This window comes from Astatotilapia calliptera, chromosome 3, assembly GCF_964374335.1.
Source record: "Astatotilapia calliptera chromosome 3, fAstCal68.1, whole genome shotgun sequence".
Classification (NCBI taxonomy): Eukaryota; Metazoa; Chordata; class Actinopteri; order Cichliformes; family Cichlidae; genus Astatotilapia; species Astatotilapia calliptera.
This window is the reverse complement of record NC_137424.1, coordinates 45,873,048-45,881,724: the sequence shown is the minus strand read 5'-3', so window position 1 is coordinate 45,881,724 and position 8,677 is coordinate 45,873,048.

Below are 8,677 nucleotides of genomic sequence, written 5' to 3'. Positions count from 1 at the left end.
TGGTTGACTCTTTTCCACAGAGGGGGGGTGCTTTAATAAACTTATTCGAAAATGAGCTTTTTTCCACTAAGACTTATTTTATTGGGAGATGTACGAAATTATTTACCGGGTTACAAGCAATGATAATATCGGCTGTTGACTCCTCAGCGTCATCATTTTCTATCTATTGAGAAAACCTATTGTAAAAGTATTGAAGAAAAAAACTCTTCCGCCGTCTCACTCCTCCTTGGCCCGCGGTGTGTGTGTGTGTGTGTGTGTGTGTGTGTGTGTGTGTGTGTGTGTGTATGGCCTGGTAAATGGTAAATGGCCTGTATTTGTATAGCGCTTTACTTGGTCCCTATGGACCTCAAAGCGCTTTACACATCCAGTCATCCACCCATTCACACACACATTCACACACATTGGTGATGGCAAGCTACATTGTAGCCACAGCCACCCTGGGGCGCACTGACAGAGGCGAGGCTGCCGGACACTGGCGCCACTGGGCCCTCTGACCACCACCAGTAGGCAACGGGTGAAGTGTCTTACACCTGAGTGCTTCCTGAGAGCAAAACTTTGTAATGAGAAAAATTACTGTAGTAATGTGTCTGTAATAAACTGAGGCCATTTTCTGGTCTTTGGTTCGGCTTCTATGACCTGAATAAAGGTGCAGCATCTGGTGCTCATGAGGCCAAACATCTTTCCTGAAAATCTGCACAAACCTCAAACCAAAATACATAAAAAGAACTGGCGACAATTACAGAAGCATAGCCCCTGATAATTACAGTTCTTCATTTTAAACCCAAGCTTCAAATTCGACTCAATTTCCCAGAATGCAACACTGTGCTATTTTTAAAAAGAGACGTTTACTTCCAGTGGAAACACAAAGCCTTAATGTAGGGATAAAGGAAAATCTAAACAGCTTCCTAAGAAAGTCAAAACTCGATGGACAAAAGTTTTTCTATAGTAAAGAAACTTTTTTGTACAATTTGTAAACAGTAATCTGTATCCACATGTAAAACATGCATTAAAATATATTTATTTATATTTCACAGAGAATCCATTGTCTGTTATTTGGTTTTGTCATTATTTTTTATACAGAAGTCATAAATATGTATGTAGTTATTTTGTGTATTTATTTTGTATTTGAAAGCTTTTATTTTCTTTGTGACCTTTGACTTCCCACACATGTCATTTCCTGTAGTTTTGAAGGAGGCCCTGCTGGGGAGAGATGAGATTATGCTAATGATCCTGTTACAGAGGTTAAGCACAGTAAAAGTGCTAAATGGTTCTAATCTTTGTTGCTGTACTCATAGACACTGCCTTATACTGAGCAGGTGGCTGTTTGCTCTCCTTCCTGCTCTCTTTTTCAAAGCTGTGCATGTAGAAGCCCAATCACATGAAGTTGCTGAACTTAATTAATTTTCATTTAAACAGTGTTGGAGAATAAACTCGCCTCAGCAGGCAAAGCAACTGCTAACTCTGCTGCTGAGTTTGCAGCAACAGTGTGAGGCCAGACCAGCTACACACAGTGAAATGAAATGGCTTCTTTCTTTGGCCTTGATCCCCCAAATTTCATAAACTGTGTCCTGGTGGTTTTAATGTGACCTCACTGAAAGACAAACAGACTGAAGAACTGCTGGTATCACTGCTGTGATTGTGCTTTCTGCTCTCAGTGTGACTCTGACTCTGACTGGTACCAAACACAAGGTTATAATCTCACACAGGTAATCTGTCTTAGTTCAAAACTACACAACAGACGCAATTGATTTGTTATTTATTCATTAAAAATGTCATTCTTTATATTCTCCTTTAATGAATCATTGTGGAGTCACAGTGCACTCAGTTGTGAGTCTGTTTGCACAGTGAGTTTGTTGGAGGGTCTGAATTGTTTCTTGATGTCGAGTTTAAAACAGGAAACAGGAAACTTCAGTTTGAATCATAGACCAACTCACATGAAACTGTCAGTCTGAAGGCATCACTCCATCCTGTTAAGAGATAGTCACTGCTACCCCGACATCTGTAGTCTCCACTGTGGGACACTGAAACTCTGCTGATCCTGTATTCACTGGATGTTGGAGGGCTGTTTGTGTTGGGTGCTGTCCATTCATATTTCCACACCTTTCCTTCACCTCCCTGAATCTCACATCTGACAGTGACTGTCTCACCGCTGTATATCTGAGTCCAGGATGGCTGCAGCGTCACATCAGTCCTGTTGGAAACTTTCCACAGCAAAATTCCTCAATTAGGACACAAAAGGAATGAATTAACATTTTCATTTCAAATAAAAAACAGTATTATCAAATATTATAACCCCATTATTGTTTATTATTTATTAACTTTACAACAGTTTATATTATCAGAAATAACTTGGCAGGTTGGGGCCGTAAATCACTTTGTAACATAAGTTTTTGTCATAATATTATCCCCCTCTGATCTCCAAACTTTGGGGAATCCATGTTGTTTTATTTCTTATGACATTTTTAAACTCACCAGTTTCCTGAATGGTGACTGGATCACTTTCTACTATGAGTAAATTTGTCCCTTTTATACCTCCTCTGCAGTTGTAGATGCCGCCTTTAGAGGTCACCAGTTCTCTCTTTGATTCACCAGCTACTGCGAACTTCTGGTTAGAGTTTAAACTGGGTTCTCTGAACCAGTCATATTGAAAGTCAGCAGAGTACTTCACATCACAGGTCAGTGTCACACTGCCCCCTGCTGGTATAGTTAATCTGTCTGCTGTCAGAGTGGCCTTCACTCCAAGGTCTGTAATTTAGAAAAAGATCAAAAGAATAAAATTGTTGCTCTGAATGTTTGATGCAAACTTAAATAATGTGAATCATCTTTTGCAGCCACACAATTCGACACACTGAACATCTACAGAGACTTTGGAGTGACGTGTTAAACAGCTTCTAATCAAAACACCAAATGAGGGATGAAGGAAACAAACTCTATGCTGAGCTCAGAGCAGCATTTGGTTACCATGTTCATGTTGGTTTTTCCTTTAATTTGTCATCTGTGTGGAGCTTTTGATAATTATCATATTTACAGCTTCATAAGGTAATCAAAAAAAAAAAGCTGTATAATCCAGCATACAATCCAACAACATAACTCAGTGAGATAAACTGCACTACACACACTGTTGATATTTTCAGATCAGATAAACATGAAAAGAAAATCCACATGTATGAAGCCACAGCTCTTCAGCAAATATACAGTTTGCATCGTGGGTGTGTGTTTGAGTGCTCACACACTTAACATGGTTATATTAACATTTTAACCAATAATCTCAATGAAATGTTTGATTTATGATACAAAATATAACACAGACGAGCAAAACAGGAGAAGCTAAATACTAGTTAAGATCAACACGTATGATATAAATGGAAGAAAAAACTGTTTCTCACCTTCAGTGTTTCCATGTCTGACTGTACTGAGCACTAAAATAATGAATGAAACATCATCAGACATTATACAACTGACAAAATCACAATAAATATATAAACTGAGGCTTTTTAAATCTTCACATGGCACAGTTATCATCAAATTTATGTTTCTATTAGCTGTGAAACCGGCTGGAAACATGAAAAAAAACTAGTCTGCTGTGTTGAAGCTGTCAGGTAAACAGGTTAAAGCAGTGATACACTGTAATTGTCACCAGTGAGAAACATTTTCCTTCATCACTGCCATTCAAACAGTAAAGGTGTGTATTGTACTCACAGAATAACCCCAGCAAACAGAGCAAAGAGTGCCCCATCCTCACGTCCAGCCCTGCACGCTGATCTGCATCTAATCTCAAAGGTTTCGACTTTGCATTGATAAAGAGAAGCTGCACTTAATGTCGATAAGACCAGAGTTTATATTCAGCGCCTCCTTCTATCGCCTCTCTGTGCTTCCTTCCTTTTATACAAACCTCAAACAGCTCCTGTAGCTTTGACCACAGCAGTCATGTGACGTGTTCATGTTCAAACTTTTTCTTGTTTTGTGATACACAAGTGTCTTTCAACCCTATTTAACAAAGTTTTTGCTTTTTTTTTCTCAGTTAGTTTCTGTTTAAATTTATTTTATTTACTTTGCTTTACATATCCAAGAAACTCTGTTTTTGGAAAAAAAAATACTGAAGTACCTTTCTTGTACTTAAAGTGCAAAAACTGAACAAAAACATACAGAAATGTAAGCTTGTTGTTAAACCTTCTCAAATTTTGGTTTTCAGTTATCAGTTTTGAATAATTTAACTTTGGTTTGATTTACAGATTTATTACATTGTTAATGAAGAATGATGATGTTGATTTTACTGAAAGGCTCAGCTTCTGCATCACAGACCAAACTCCTCCTGGATGGAGCAGCTTAATGTAACTGCAGAGTCCAGCAGACAGATAAATATGAGTGAAGCATAAAGGTTTGGTTACAAAACCATCATGTGTTACAAGTTACGATTTTGAGGGTAGAAATAGAAATTATTTTTATTTAATTCACACATAGATGCATTTTTACAGCACATCCATACAGAGACTGAAAGGCAGCTGCTTTCCAGTGTGAGAAACAAACTTTTCATATTTTCCCACAAAGATTTTATTTTCTTTATTGTGTCATCACCACAATGATGCTACTTTTGTCTGTTTTCACACACTGCCATGCATACTTTAATGTAGCATTGATAACTATTGCTATTATTTCAGTACAGGCAGGTCACATAAACATGTGTCATGCACACAAAGATCAAAGTGAAATTTCCACTGTGCTCTTTGTCTGAATTCCTTGTCTGAAAACTCTCTGCTGTGAGCTGATAACATAAAACTACACAACTGCTAAACTGAAGACTTCAGGCTGAAACCACAGGCTGCATTTCCTCCTTTCATGGTGATACAGCCACAAACCATGAGGTCAGCCAGTAGATAAATATAAACCTGTGACAGAATAGACAAGGACCACGGATCACACACACACACACACACACACACACACACACACACACACACACACACATACAGATGCATCGTAGCTGCACAGGAGGAATAAAATGTTGATCTGCATTGTCACATTTGCAGTTTGATGTGTTATTATTGTTTGATATTGCTGCTTGAATGAAACAGTCACTTTACTGGTGTGAATTTATTGGAGTTTTATTTCAGCATTTTAAAAGTTTTAAATAAATTAAAAACATAAAACATTCGTAACGTGTAAAACCTTTCAAAAGATGAATTAAGAGACACAAACATGAGTCCAAAGCAACCTACACAGGTCCCTAACAGCTCAAAATGTTTTCACATCTTTAACTGAGGGTGTTGATTTTGACTGTACACTGTGTGTCCAGACACATGATGTCTGTGCTGCGAAGTAAAACAGAACGAGGGCTGTAACAGCAGCACAATAATCACACACTCAGGGTAAACACATAAAAACACTTTCAGCATTAAAAAAATCTTTAATGACCTGAATCATTGCTGAGAAAAATTACATAAAAATACACAATAACATTAAGCTGTGAAGAGCTGCATGTGAAAACAATATTGGGCCGTTCACCTCTTCTGTTTCTCCTTCATTAGTGCCTGAAAACCAATATGAAGGTGTTTTATTATCACCTACGCAGCTGAAATGGTAAATAAGACTCCTACACTTTCCTATAAACGTCACAGTTAATGAAGCCTTTTTTCTTAATCTATAAAATAAGGTTTCTGTCTTTCTTGTTCCCCTGTTGTCTTCACTTGATCCACTTTGCTTCTGTCTGCCTCTGTGTCCCACCTTTACTGACATTTATTTAATAATTTTAGTGCTTTTACTTCAAGTTTATAGTGTCATCTCCACGCCCACCGTGTCTTGTTTAAGTGTCTATTTTGCCAAAGTGTCTGACATTTTATTTCCCTTAATATCCACATGTGCTGGAACACAAATGAGTCTGATTTAATGCCGTGCATGTTTCTCTGTTTTCACACAGGTGAAGTCAGCTGAAATGAAAGAAGTGTTGGAAAGTCTTTTCCTTCAGCACAGCACAGAGCAGGTATAAATAAATACTAATCTATAGGAGGAGTGTTGGTGACCACACTGGCACCCAGTGGGGCATCACTAGTGTTTAGATGCTGATTTGTTTCTCCTCATCACTTGCTAGAAAGTAGGAGGTGTCTCTGCGCTAATGTGCCTGTTGTACAATGTAAGTACAATGATAAGCTTAAATGAATGTTTTAGGTATGATGTTTCTGAAATTCTTGTGAGATCAGTTAACCCTTTAAGACCTACCATAGAACCAAGTCCGCCAGAGCTTATATTATATTTTTACATGCTGTGGAGCCATTTTTGGGAGCATTTTAAGTTGCTATACATCAATACAACCATTATAGCCCAGATTTTAATAATATGTATTCATTAAGTGCATAGTAATTACATAAATTGCAAAAAAGTGCAAGAAACTACAAAAAATCGTTTTTGCTTTTTTAACATATATTTGTAGTTAGAGAAATTTAAGAGGCTTATCCCTCAAAACTGTAAATACAAAAAAGTTGCACAAAATAGTTTCCCACCACAGGAAATTTATTTTGAGTGTCTTCATAGTTTTATTTTTGAAATACACCAATTTTTATACACTGCAGGAAAAACGAAAATAAATATTATACTGCAAATTTGCAAAAAAGCAGCATATGCATCAAAATAAACTATTTCCAGCAGTGCAATATAAGTCCTAAGCATCCCAGAAACGACACAGAAAGTCATAAAGTCAAAGATAACTTTTAAAAAGAGCAGTATAGGCCCTGAGGCCCTGATGGTAAAAAAGACTACATTTCCGCGAAAATGACGTCACTTCCGGTTTCGGGCAGGTAATGGCGGAAATGCAAAAGTTCGCGCTGACATCTATTCCAACGTAGGAAGTGTTATGAACAGCTGATTGGATCGGCAAAGCGTGTTTCTGGAATATTATGTTTTTGTTGCTGCAAGCGCTTTTTATGCAGGTTTTGCAAAGCTTTATGTGGAAGGAAACCGTGACCTAGGACAAGCTGATGGCATCAGATGTAAGTACAACTCCTCCGGTTTCATATGCAAAAAAAATTTTTGCGCTAGCTTACGTGGTTGCAGTGCTACTGGGATTTAAAAATAGTTACGCAAAACAGAGCGTGCCCGCTCCGATCGGCTGTAAAGGGTTAATGATGTAAATGGAGTGGAGTGCAAAATTATAATACTGCGACTTCTCTGAGTCGTGCTGACCATGATTGATGCAGAGCTCTGTGATGTTCTGTCTCCATCTTTCATATGAGATTTATCACATCTACAAGTTATCTTTTCCTTTGACTTCATCCTGTGACAGCAGCACACAGAGAGCTTCTCTCTGTAAATGTTCTACTTCAGTCCTCTGTGTCAGATACATGCAGACTGCTGTCATGCTCTGAACTGTTAGTGACCGCTTTGCAAATAATACTCACATCTGCTTATTTCAGGTTTGCATGATAACGCAGTTACAACCCGCTTGTTTTGTTAGTCTGTCAATAATCTCATACAGGAAACAAAAATCAAAGATAAAATGTTCAAATGTAAAAAAAAATTATTTCTACCTTCTAACTAAAAGATGCGAAAAATGATCAGAAACACAAAAATATACATGAAATACATTCAAATATATTCACTGCCTATGATATAATTCTTATTTATATAATGTAAACAAACACAGTTAAAGTATTTGTTGGTGCCCATATCAGTATTTACTTGTGAAACACTGCAAACACTGACTTTAAGTTGTGCTGTCAGATACTAAAGATCACATATTTCACACTTTGTTCTCACTGCTGTTGGAACATGTTAGATACATTCAAGGTTTATTACAAAATCTTTAATAAAAAACTGAATATAAAGAGCACGAATACACCTGCATTTATTTATGCTATAAGAGAGCAATATGTCTGATATTATGATGTAATATTGTAACTGTACATAAAGCTGAGCATGTCTGATATTTGGGCAGCAGAGGAGCAAGAGTGGCTTCATAAAAAGCTTCTTCTTGGCTTTGCTGCTACAGCTCTCCTCACTGACCTGTAAGACAAGCACAAAGAGACAAAGTGATTTCCAACATGTAAAGATATTATGAGCTGAAGACATTTAATAATGTGAAGAATAAATCAGCCTGCATGGCAGCAGAATTACTGAGAGAGCTTCCTGATGTGACTTCAGAATAAACTGCTGCATCAGCTGCAGGACTTGATGTTCCTGTGAATGAAGAGAAGATCATTGAAAACAATAATATCATTAACCAGGAGGAAACTGGGTGTGTCCACTAATGCAAAGATAATTGAGTATGACAGATTTTAATCAGCTGATGGATTGTCCCTTGGAGATGATGGCAGACTTTGCTCACCTTTGTTTTTCTTGGCTTTTTCTTTTTTGGGCTGTTTGACCTCAGCATACATCAGACTGTCCTCTAAAAGAGACGTCAGAGCTCAGGACACATTTGTTCAGCACAGATATGATACAAAGATTTTGGATACATATGGACTTTAAACTTTTTACAACTACAGTGAAAGAGAGTGAAATCATTTGTTGCCTGTGACACTTCAGCTTTGCATGTGTGTGTTTTGTGATTGAGGTCTGGGTCAGCATCTGTGGATGCTGTGATTCAGTAAAGCTGAAACACTGATTAGTAAGTGAATAACTAAACTCCATGTTGACCTATAATTACCTGCAATATAATGATGTGATGACACGTTCAAGTACAAACACT